Below are 8,107 nucleotides of genomic sequence, written 5' to 3'. Positions count from 1 at the left end.
AGTATATTGCTCCCCCATGCGTATGTCTCGCGAAGAGACCATGAGGATAAAATTAGAGAGATTAGAGCCCACACAGAGGCATACCGACAATCCTTCTTTCCACGAACAATACGAGACTGGAATAGAAGGGAGAACTGATAGAGGTACTCAAGGTACCCTCCGCCACACTCTCCTGCGAACCTTGCAGAACTAGCACTCCTGAAAGAAAGGATATTGCGGAGACATGGCTTAGCCACAGCCTGGGGGATGTTTCCAGAATGAGATTTTCACTCTGCAGCGGAGTGTGCGCTGATATGAAACTTCCTGGCAGATAAAAACTGTGTGCCCGACCGAGACTCGAACTCGGGACCTTTGCTTGGGTAGCTCAGTTGGTAGAGCACTTGCCCGCGAAAGGCAAAGGTCCCGAGTTCGAGTCTCGGTCGGGCAAACAGTTTTAATCTGCCAGGAAGTTTCATATCAGCGCACACTCCGCTGCAGAGTGAAAATCTCATTCTGGAAACATCCCCCAGGCTGTGGCTAAGCCATGTCTCCGCAATATCCTTTCTTTCAGGAGTGCTAGTTCTGCAAGGTTCGCAGGAGAGCTTCTGTAAAGTTTGGAAGGTAGGAGACGAGGTACTGGCAGACGTAAAGCTATGAGTATCGGGCGTGATTCGTGCTTCGGTATCTCAGTTGGTAGAGCACTTGCCCGCGAAAGGCAAAGGTCCCGAGTTCGAGTCTCGGTCGGGCACACAGTTTTAATCTGCCAGGAAGTTTCATCTAAGATCTTATTTTGTAAATTATAAAACGTCTCAATAACCGTTAAATTTTACAGAAAATCTCACGAGTTCACTTTTCTTAATCAAACTTTATTGTTCCAAATTATGGCAGTCAGATTCCGTCACGCTACGAAACAGTTGGTGTCAATGACACACTATTCATAACGCAGGTTGGTGACATTGTATTTCTTTGGAGTTTATTTTGTCGATGGGAAATGCATTAGGTTGAGGATGATCGGCGGTTCTTGAAAATGCATAGAATAACCTTAACAAGAAGTGAAATTTTAAATAAAAGTGCTTAATATATCACGATTGGTGATCAGTCACATTCGGCAAGCGAGTGGGAATATGATGAATCTATATTAGAAAAACACCTTTCCTTAATTTTACGTTTGTGTCTTATTATAAGTGTTAAGAATTCCTCCATATAATTTTGAGCCATCTCCAGCCTCTCAGTTGTTTCTTACACTATGGTTGGATCTTTGAAAAGTGCGTGACAGCACTGTGATTTAGTACATCGTCATTAATTATAATACTGAATATAGTTCTGTATTTACCCGAGTCTGTCTTTTATCTAACTACATAAAAAATGTAAATGTCGCGTGACTAGGGCCTCCTGCCAGGTAGACCGTTCACCTGGTGCAAGTCTTTCGATTTGACGCCACTTCGGTTCTTGCGCGTCGATGGGAATGAAATGATGATGATTAGGACAACACAACACCCAGTCCCTGAGCGGAGAAAGTCTACGACCCAGCAGGGAATCGATCCCGGGCCCTTAGGATTGACATTCTGCCGCACTCACCACTTTTTAATTCTCATTTCATTTTGTTCTAGTCTGCTCGGTGAATTTGTCAGATGACAGCCGTTCAGGTTCTTCGTTGATATGTTCACTCTGTTTTTTTTTTTTTATTACGGAGGGTATCTAACCTCTGACTGAACACGCTGAGCTACCATGCCGGCACCACACAGCTACCGGGGGCGGACATCTAACTACATTACAATTTACTACATTTTTAAGTCAAAATTTATCCTTATTTCAAAATCTCGAAAAGCGTTAAGGAAAATTTCATCAAACCCTCTACATCATATTTATGTCTCAAGATGCATCTACTCACTTAACTTCAGGATTTCTCTTTTCCTTGCTACCAGTAAACATTACGATAAACATCGATATTTATGGAAACTTCACACTAAATTTTTCTCAAACGAAGCATTCCTTACATCTACATCATTCTACACTATAGTATGAACAAATTATTTAATTATAAAAATACGGAATTTCTGTATTATATAGTTGTGGAATGCTTTCCATGTCCGTACGCCGCCTTGGTGCATTCAGTATGTCCTTGAGGCAGAGTTGGGGAAATCTCTCTCTCTCTCTCTCTCTCTCTCTGTATCTTTCCCTCTCTTGCTCGATACTGTATCTATGCAGACAAAGCGCAAAGTAAAATAAGGAACGTAATCAATCAGAAGTGGAGAGATGCAAAGTGTTGTGATAAGAATAGATAAATTACTACTGTTATTTTTTATTTTGGGTTTTGATTTCATGACCATACAACCTAGGATAGTTTAAACAGGTAAGTTACTAGTGTTTTGAATATTATGTATGTACAAATTGCAGCAAATGAAGTATAAATGTTATAAAATTAGAATATATACACTAAGATTATTTATGTACAAAATTTCGGCTGGGAAAGTGGTCAAAACGTGTGGTTGGTGTAGCAATGTCAGAGATGGGCTGCTCGATGTCATAATTGCTAAGCGAATACCAAGTACCGTTGATGACATTTCTTGAAGAAATACAGCAAAGAGTAACTTTCACCTGCTACGTATAAGGAAATTAATAGCACCACAGTTGCAGAAAACAAATGCAGACACTTTAAGCTGTTGTCACTGGCATTAGGCATGACCAGTAGACATAAACAAAATAGCTATAAGTTAACGTCTTTCATTTTAGATTATACATATTTTTGTTTTTCCAACAAAGTTCATAATTTCTCTTTTCTCTAATTAAGGTTACCTTTTCCATAATCTGACGGCAAAATCATTCGCTCAGATTTTATGTCATATAAAATACTTTGAATATAATATTTTCAACATTTTATGTTCTTCATGAAACATCTTATTAGATTAGTAGTGTTTAAAAGTAAGCAACAAGGGTAAAAAGTTACAGTACATTCTAAGTGGGATTATTATAACTAGTCTCGTGAAATGTATCAGCATTTGGCTGGCTTACAATTCATTTCAGTTTTGAGATTACTAAATATTCCGATCTCACATAGGAGTGATCCGTTTATTTTTCGAAGGAAATGATATTTTGTTTTAGTTTCTCGAAATTAGTGGCAAATTTGCTGATCAAGGATAAGAAATTGACATTACGTTTTATTTTAATAGAATGTATCTCATGTAAGTTCACGTCCACTTTTCCCTTTAGAGTATTCTAAATTAGGAGAGTCAAGCAAGAAAAAAGGCCATTAGTCCTCTTCTCTCTCTGTCGCTCGTAAATTCATTACGTGACTTACTACCTCTGGAGAAAAATAAGGCGTGTCCTGTCACAGGGCGTCTCTGCTTAATTGCGTTCCCGATGCTGAAGGAATGCGCAGGAAAAGGCCATTTCAATCTTCTGCTTGCTCTTCTGCTCCCAGTGTAAGATCATACCCTGAGTGCTCCTCAATTTGCAACTAATGATAATGTCATTCCGACCATTTTTATGTCAGCAGAATAGTAGAATCGATTTTTCATCAAAAGTAGTTTCGGTTCTTCATCACACTAACCATTATTTTTCAAGTTTCGAACTACTGTAACTGTGGCCGGAACGTCGGCTTTAAACAGCGATATTTGTTGTAGAATACAACGCGGCACCATACACTGAATATGTTTATGTTAACTGGCTTTGTCCGCTGACGCCTATGCAGTAACTTTATATTGGTCTATTTTGCTCATTCCTCTGATCCGTACCCTTCTGTCGATTTGAATAGTTTCTTAAGGGGGGTAGGACGTCAAACGACCCGACTTGGAGCAGGAGAGGCACCACAGGAGATTTTAATTTACAGTGCCTATACTTTTACAATAAATTGATAAAACTTTGTCAGCATGACCAGGAAGGATTCAGAATTCACACTCATAGCCGTGGAAGTTCAAAAGCATAACAAAATAATTTTTTTACATGTGAAATTTCATCATTTTTCACTTACAATTGACTGCATTTGTTGCTATAGGTACATTTTTCTTCACACGTAAGAGTGATTCTTTGATGAATTTTGCACAGCATACAAACCATACTTACAGGTGTATGAAACTCTAGAATTTTCCAAATCTATTAAAAACTATGGTAAAAATGAGATAATTAACTACAAAATTTTATTTTCGTTCTAAACATAAAGCTTAAAACGTAAGAGCTCATTCATTTTTTCATAAATTAAATATATTCTAGAGTTTCAGACACCTGTAAGTATGGTTTGTATACTGTGCAAAATTCATCGAACAATCTCTCTTAGTTATGAAGGAAAGTATACCTATAGCAACCAATTCAGCCAATAGTAAGTGAAAAAATGATGAAATTTCACACGTAAAAAAAAATTGTTTTCTTATGGTTTTGAACTTCCGCTGTTATGAGTGTGAATCCTGAATCCTTCCTGGTCATGTTGACAAAGTTTATGAATTTACTTGTAAAGGTATAGACAGTGGAAATTAAAATGTGCTGTGGTGCCTCTTCTGCTCCAAGTCGGCCCGTTTGACGTCCTACCCCCTTAAGCGGTGTATCAGTTTCGTTATCACCCCATGTTCTCATCACCGCCGTACTATGCGGAAGAAAAATGTCGAATAAACCACATTTTAATTTTCCCATGGGAGGGTTCAAATATGGTGATATTAGTGGTTCCGCAGCTTAGAAGACCGGCCAACGATTTAGTTTTTCCACGGCAGGTTGCTCCAGAAATTGTTGAAGCAGTTACTACCGGCATGGCGCAGAATTCTGGACGCAATATGATACCTTCTATCAGTGCACGAGCTGCGTCACTAGAGTAAAAACCCCTTGGTCAACCGTTCGCAAAAAGCTGAGAACAATTGTAAAATTACATCCGTACAAACTTTAAATTGCTCACCAATTTTTACCACGTGACGGAGAAATTCGAGTAGATTTTGTTCCTATGCTTCCAAGGGTTGAAGTTAACGACGAGTGGCCATGGAAACTGTTGCAGAGTAATAAAGCACACAGTACGCTCACTGGGACGGTGAACACTCACAATTGCCGCGTTTGGTTGTCGTCACCGTTCATGGAGTTCCCCCAAATAGCGGAAGTGTCATTGTTTGGTGTGGCGCCACGGCACAGTTCAATAATGATCCATTCATCTTTGAGGAACTCAGACTCAAAGGACCAAGAACATGCAGCGTCAACAGATAACGTTACTTTCATCTGCCTCAGCAACGTGTGGTCCCTGTTCTACAGGCGAGAGGTGCTTTGGACTCAACTGTTTTGATGCACGATGAAGCGCCATCTCACAGTGCTCATGGAGTCACTCGATTTCTCCTAAACAGATTTGGAGCAAAGCGAATTGTTGATGAATCGCTCCAAAGAGAGCAACCACCACGATCATCAGATTGGAACCCTCTCATGCGGAAATTAAAACTTGTCATTCAATGGTTTATTGTTATTTGTCTTCCGTATGCCCTTAAAAACGTCTTCACATTGTCCTCTGATCACTCGTTTTCCATGGGGGCCCTCCCAAGTAATGAAAGTTTAGTTACAATTGCAATGTAATTAAGCCGTAGCTATTTCCCTGCCCTTTCATAAGTTCTCATTATTTCACAATCGTCTGAGGATCACTATAAAGATTCTTTGTCAATTAAACCATAGTAGATTGTAGAAGAATTTCCGCTACCACTCACAATCAAAGGTTATTTATTTGCCACACGACCGGTTTCGGACTTGCGCGCATCCTCAGGTGATTACACATTCATCCTCAGATATAATAACAGAGTAATATTCTATGGAAATTCGATGTGACAGTCATACAACAGTTCAAGTGTCACTATCGTAATTTGTAATAGTCATATTGTAAACACAAGTTGCAACTGTCATTGTATAATTTGTAATAGCTTTCAAAATTTCATGTGTGTAACATCGTTGTACTTCATACATCTAAGATTTCTGACAAAAAGGTGGCTCAAAACAGTTCTAGCTGTCATTTTTTAATTTTTTAATTTGTAATAGCTTGTAGTAATTTCATATATACAGGGTGTTACAAAAAGGTACGGACAAACTTTCAGGAAACATTCCTCACACACAAATAAAGAAAAGATGTTATGTGGACATGTGTCCGGAAATGCTTAATTTCCAAAGTAAGGAAAGAAGGGCAGGAGATACGAATGGGGAATTATTGAGGGCAACGAGCGGGCCGCAGTGGGAGAGGTCCTCGAACACAAGTGACTCTGACAAAGGGCAGTTTGTTATGGCCCAGTGCCTGGTAAGGAGCATTTCAGAAAGGGCGAAGCCGAGCGGATACCGTTCTGAGCAGTAGCAGGCGACACCTCCGCATACGCATGTCGACCAATCGACGTCAGTTATCATTGCAGAGGTCACGGGATGATTGAAACTGGACTGAGGACAAAGGTGTCACAGGTCGAACGAATCGCGTCTCTTATTACGTGTCCGGATATGCCGTCATCCAGACGAGCGGCTGCGTGGAACATGCTCCGGACAACTAACGCCTGAGGAAGCACTGTTATTCAACGGGTACATTGAGGTTACAAGAGAACTGGAATCGTAAGTGAAGAGAGCCTTTGGACTTACTGCAAATTACCTGCACCTCTTAATGCTTGTGTCTATTCAGACGGCGATTACATCTTTCTGCAGGATAATTCTCCATGTCAGAAAGCCCGAATCGTGCTGTAGTGGTTTGAGAAGCATGACGGTGAACTCACTTTGAGGTCTTCGTTCCCGAAATGGCGTGATTTGAACCCGATGGCACCTATCTGATACGCTATATGGTAGCCGCTCAGCGACCAGAAACCTCTTGCCCTTAAGATTCGGAATTTGCGTGTGCTGTGCCTAGGCGTCTGGTGCTGCGTACCTCCGTAAATCTACCAGAGACTAGCCGAATCAATGTCACTGAGAGTCTCTGTTGTATTTCCTTCCAAGGGTAGACCAATGAACATTTTTTCCTTTTTTGAGTCATCAGTGTTGTGACTGGTGTAAGAGTGTAAGAGTAAATGTATCCACGGTCTTGTACACCGGCATTCTTGATCTTCTTGCATATCTTCTCCTCCTGTACGGCATGGCTGTGTGCTCTGTGCGGCTGCCTCGATTCGAATGAGCGTGCAGCTGCCTGAATAGCGGAAGTACGTACTGATAAGACTGGGCGCGGCAGGAAGTAGCGCCCTGATAAACCGCAATGGCGTCACCGGAAGTTGGTGTTTCCAGCGGATCGCGCTTAGTTAAAACTCTAGCGCGATCCGCCAGGCGCCTCGTACAGCGGCTAAGTCCCATTCAAGGTCACCCGCCAATATGGCGGCGCACACAACCCTTTATTAGGCTTGGAGTCATATTATGACAGAGACATTATTTGTTATCGTACCTGCTCAATTGGAGTTCTGTGCCAACCTCCACCGGCCGGAGTGGCCCTGCGGTTCTAGGCGCTACAGTCTGGAACCGCGCGACCGCTACGGTCGAGGGTTCGAATACTGCCTCGGGCATGGATGTATGTGATGTACCTAGTTTAGTTAGTTTTAATTAGTTCTAAGTTCTAGGGGACAGATGACCTCATAAGTTAAGTCCCATAGTGCTCAGAGCCATTTGAACCATTTGTGCCAGCCTCTTCATCTCAGAGTAGCACTTGCAACCTACGTCCTGAATTATTTGCTGGATGTATTGCAATCTCTGTCTTCCTCTACAGTGTTTGCCCTCTACAGCTCTCTCTAGTACCAAGGAAACCAATCCCTGATGTCTTAACAGAGTCCTTTCATCTTGTCCCTTCTCCTTGTCAGTGTTTTTGACATATTCCTTTTTTCACCGATTCTGCGCAGAACCTCCTTACCTTATCAGACCTCCTTTTCGACATTCCTCTGTAGCACCCCATTTAATATGCTTCGATTTTCTTCAATTCTAGTTCTTCCCCCATACAATACCTGCTCCAAACGAACATTCTCAGAAATTTCTTCCTCAAATTAAGGCCTATATTTGATACTAGTGGATTACTCTTGGGCCAGTAAAGCCCTTTTTGCCAGTGCTAGCCGCGCCGAGGATTACGCCAGCCTTAGGACAAGACGAGGTTGCCGAGACTAGCTCCGCGAACTTTGAAAGACTACGTCGCTAATATACTGCTGGCATTAAGGAGCATATTTTATACGAAGAA

General features: G+C 41.4%; 1 non-coding gene across 1 annotated transcript; it reads left to right on the top strand.

The window, feature by feature from the left end:
- Positions 1-352: 352 nt before the first annotated feature.
- Positions 353-427, top strand: Trnas-cga. The gene has a single exon. It is a non-coding gene; the product is annotated as a tRNA-Ser (tRNA).
- Positions 428-8,107: the final 7,680 nt, after the last annotated feature.

The sequence above is a fragment of the Schistocerca piceifrons genome, chromosome 1 (genome assembly GCF_021461385.2).
Source record: "Schistocerca piceifrons isolate TAMUIC-IGC-003096 chromosome 1, iqSchPice1.1, whole genome shotgun sequence".
In the NCBI taxonomy this organism is placed as follows: Eukaryota; Metazoa; Arthropoda; class Insecta; order Orthoptera; family Acrididae; genus Schistocerca; species Schistocerca piceifrons.
This window is presented reverse-complemented; position numbering and strand designations above follow the sequence as displayed.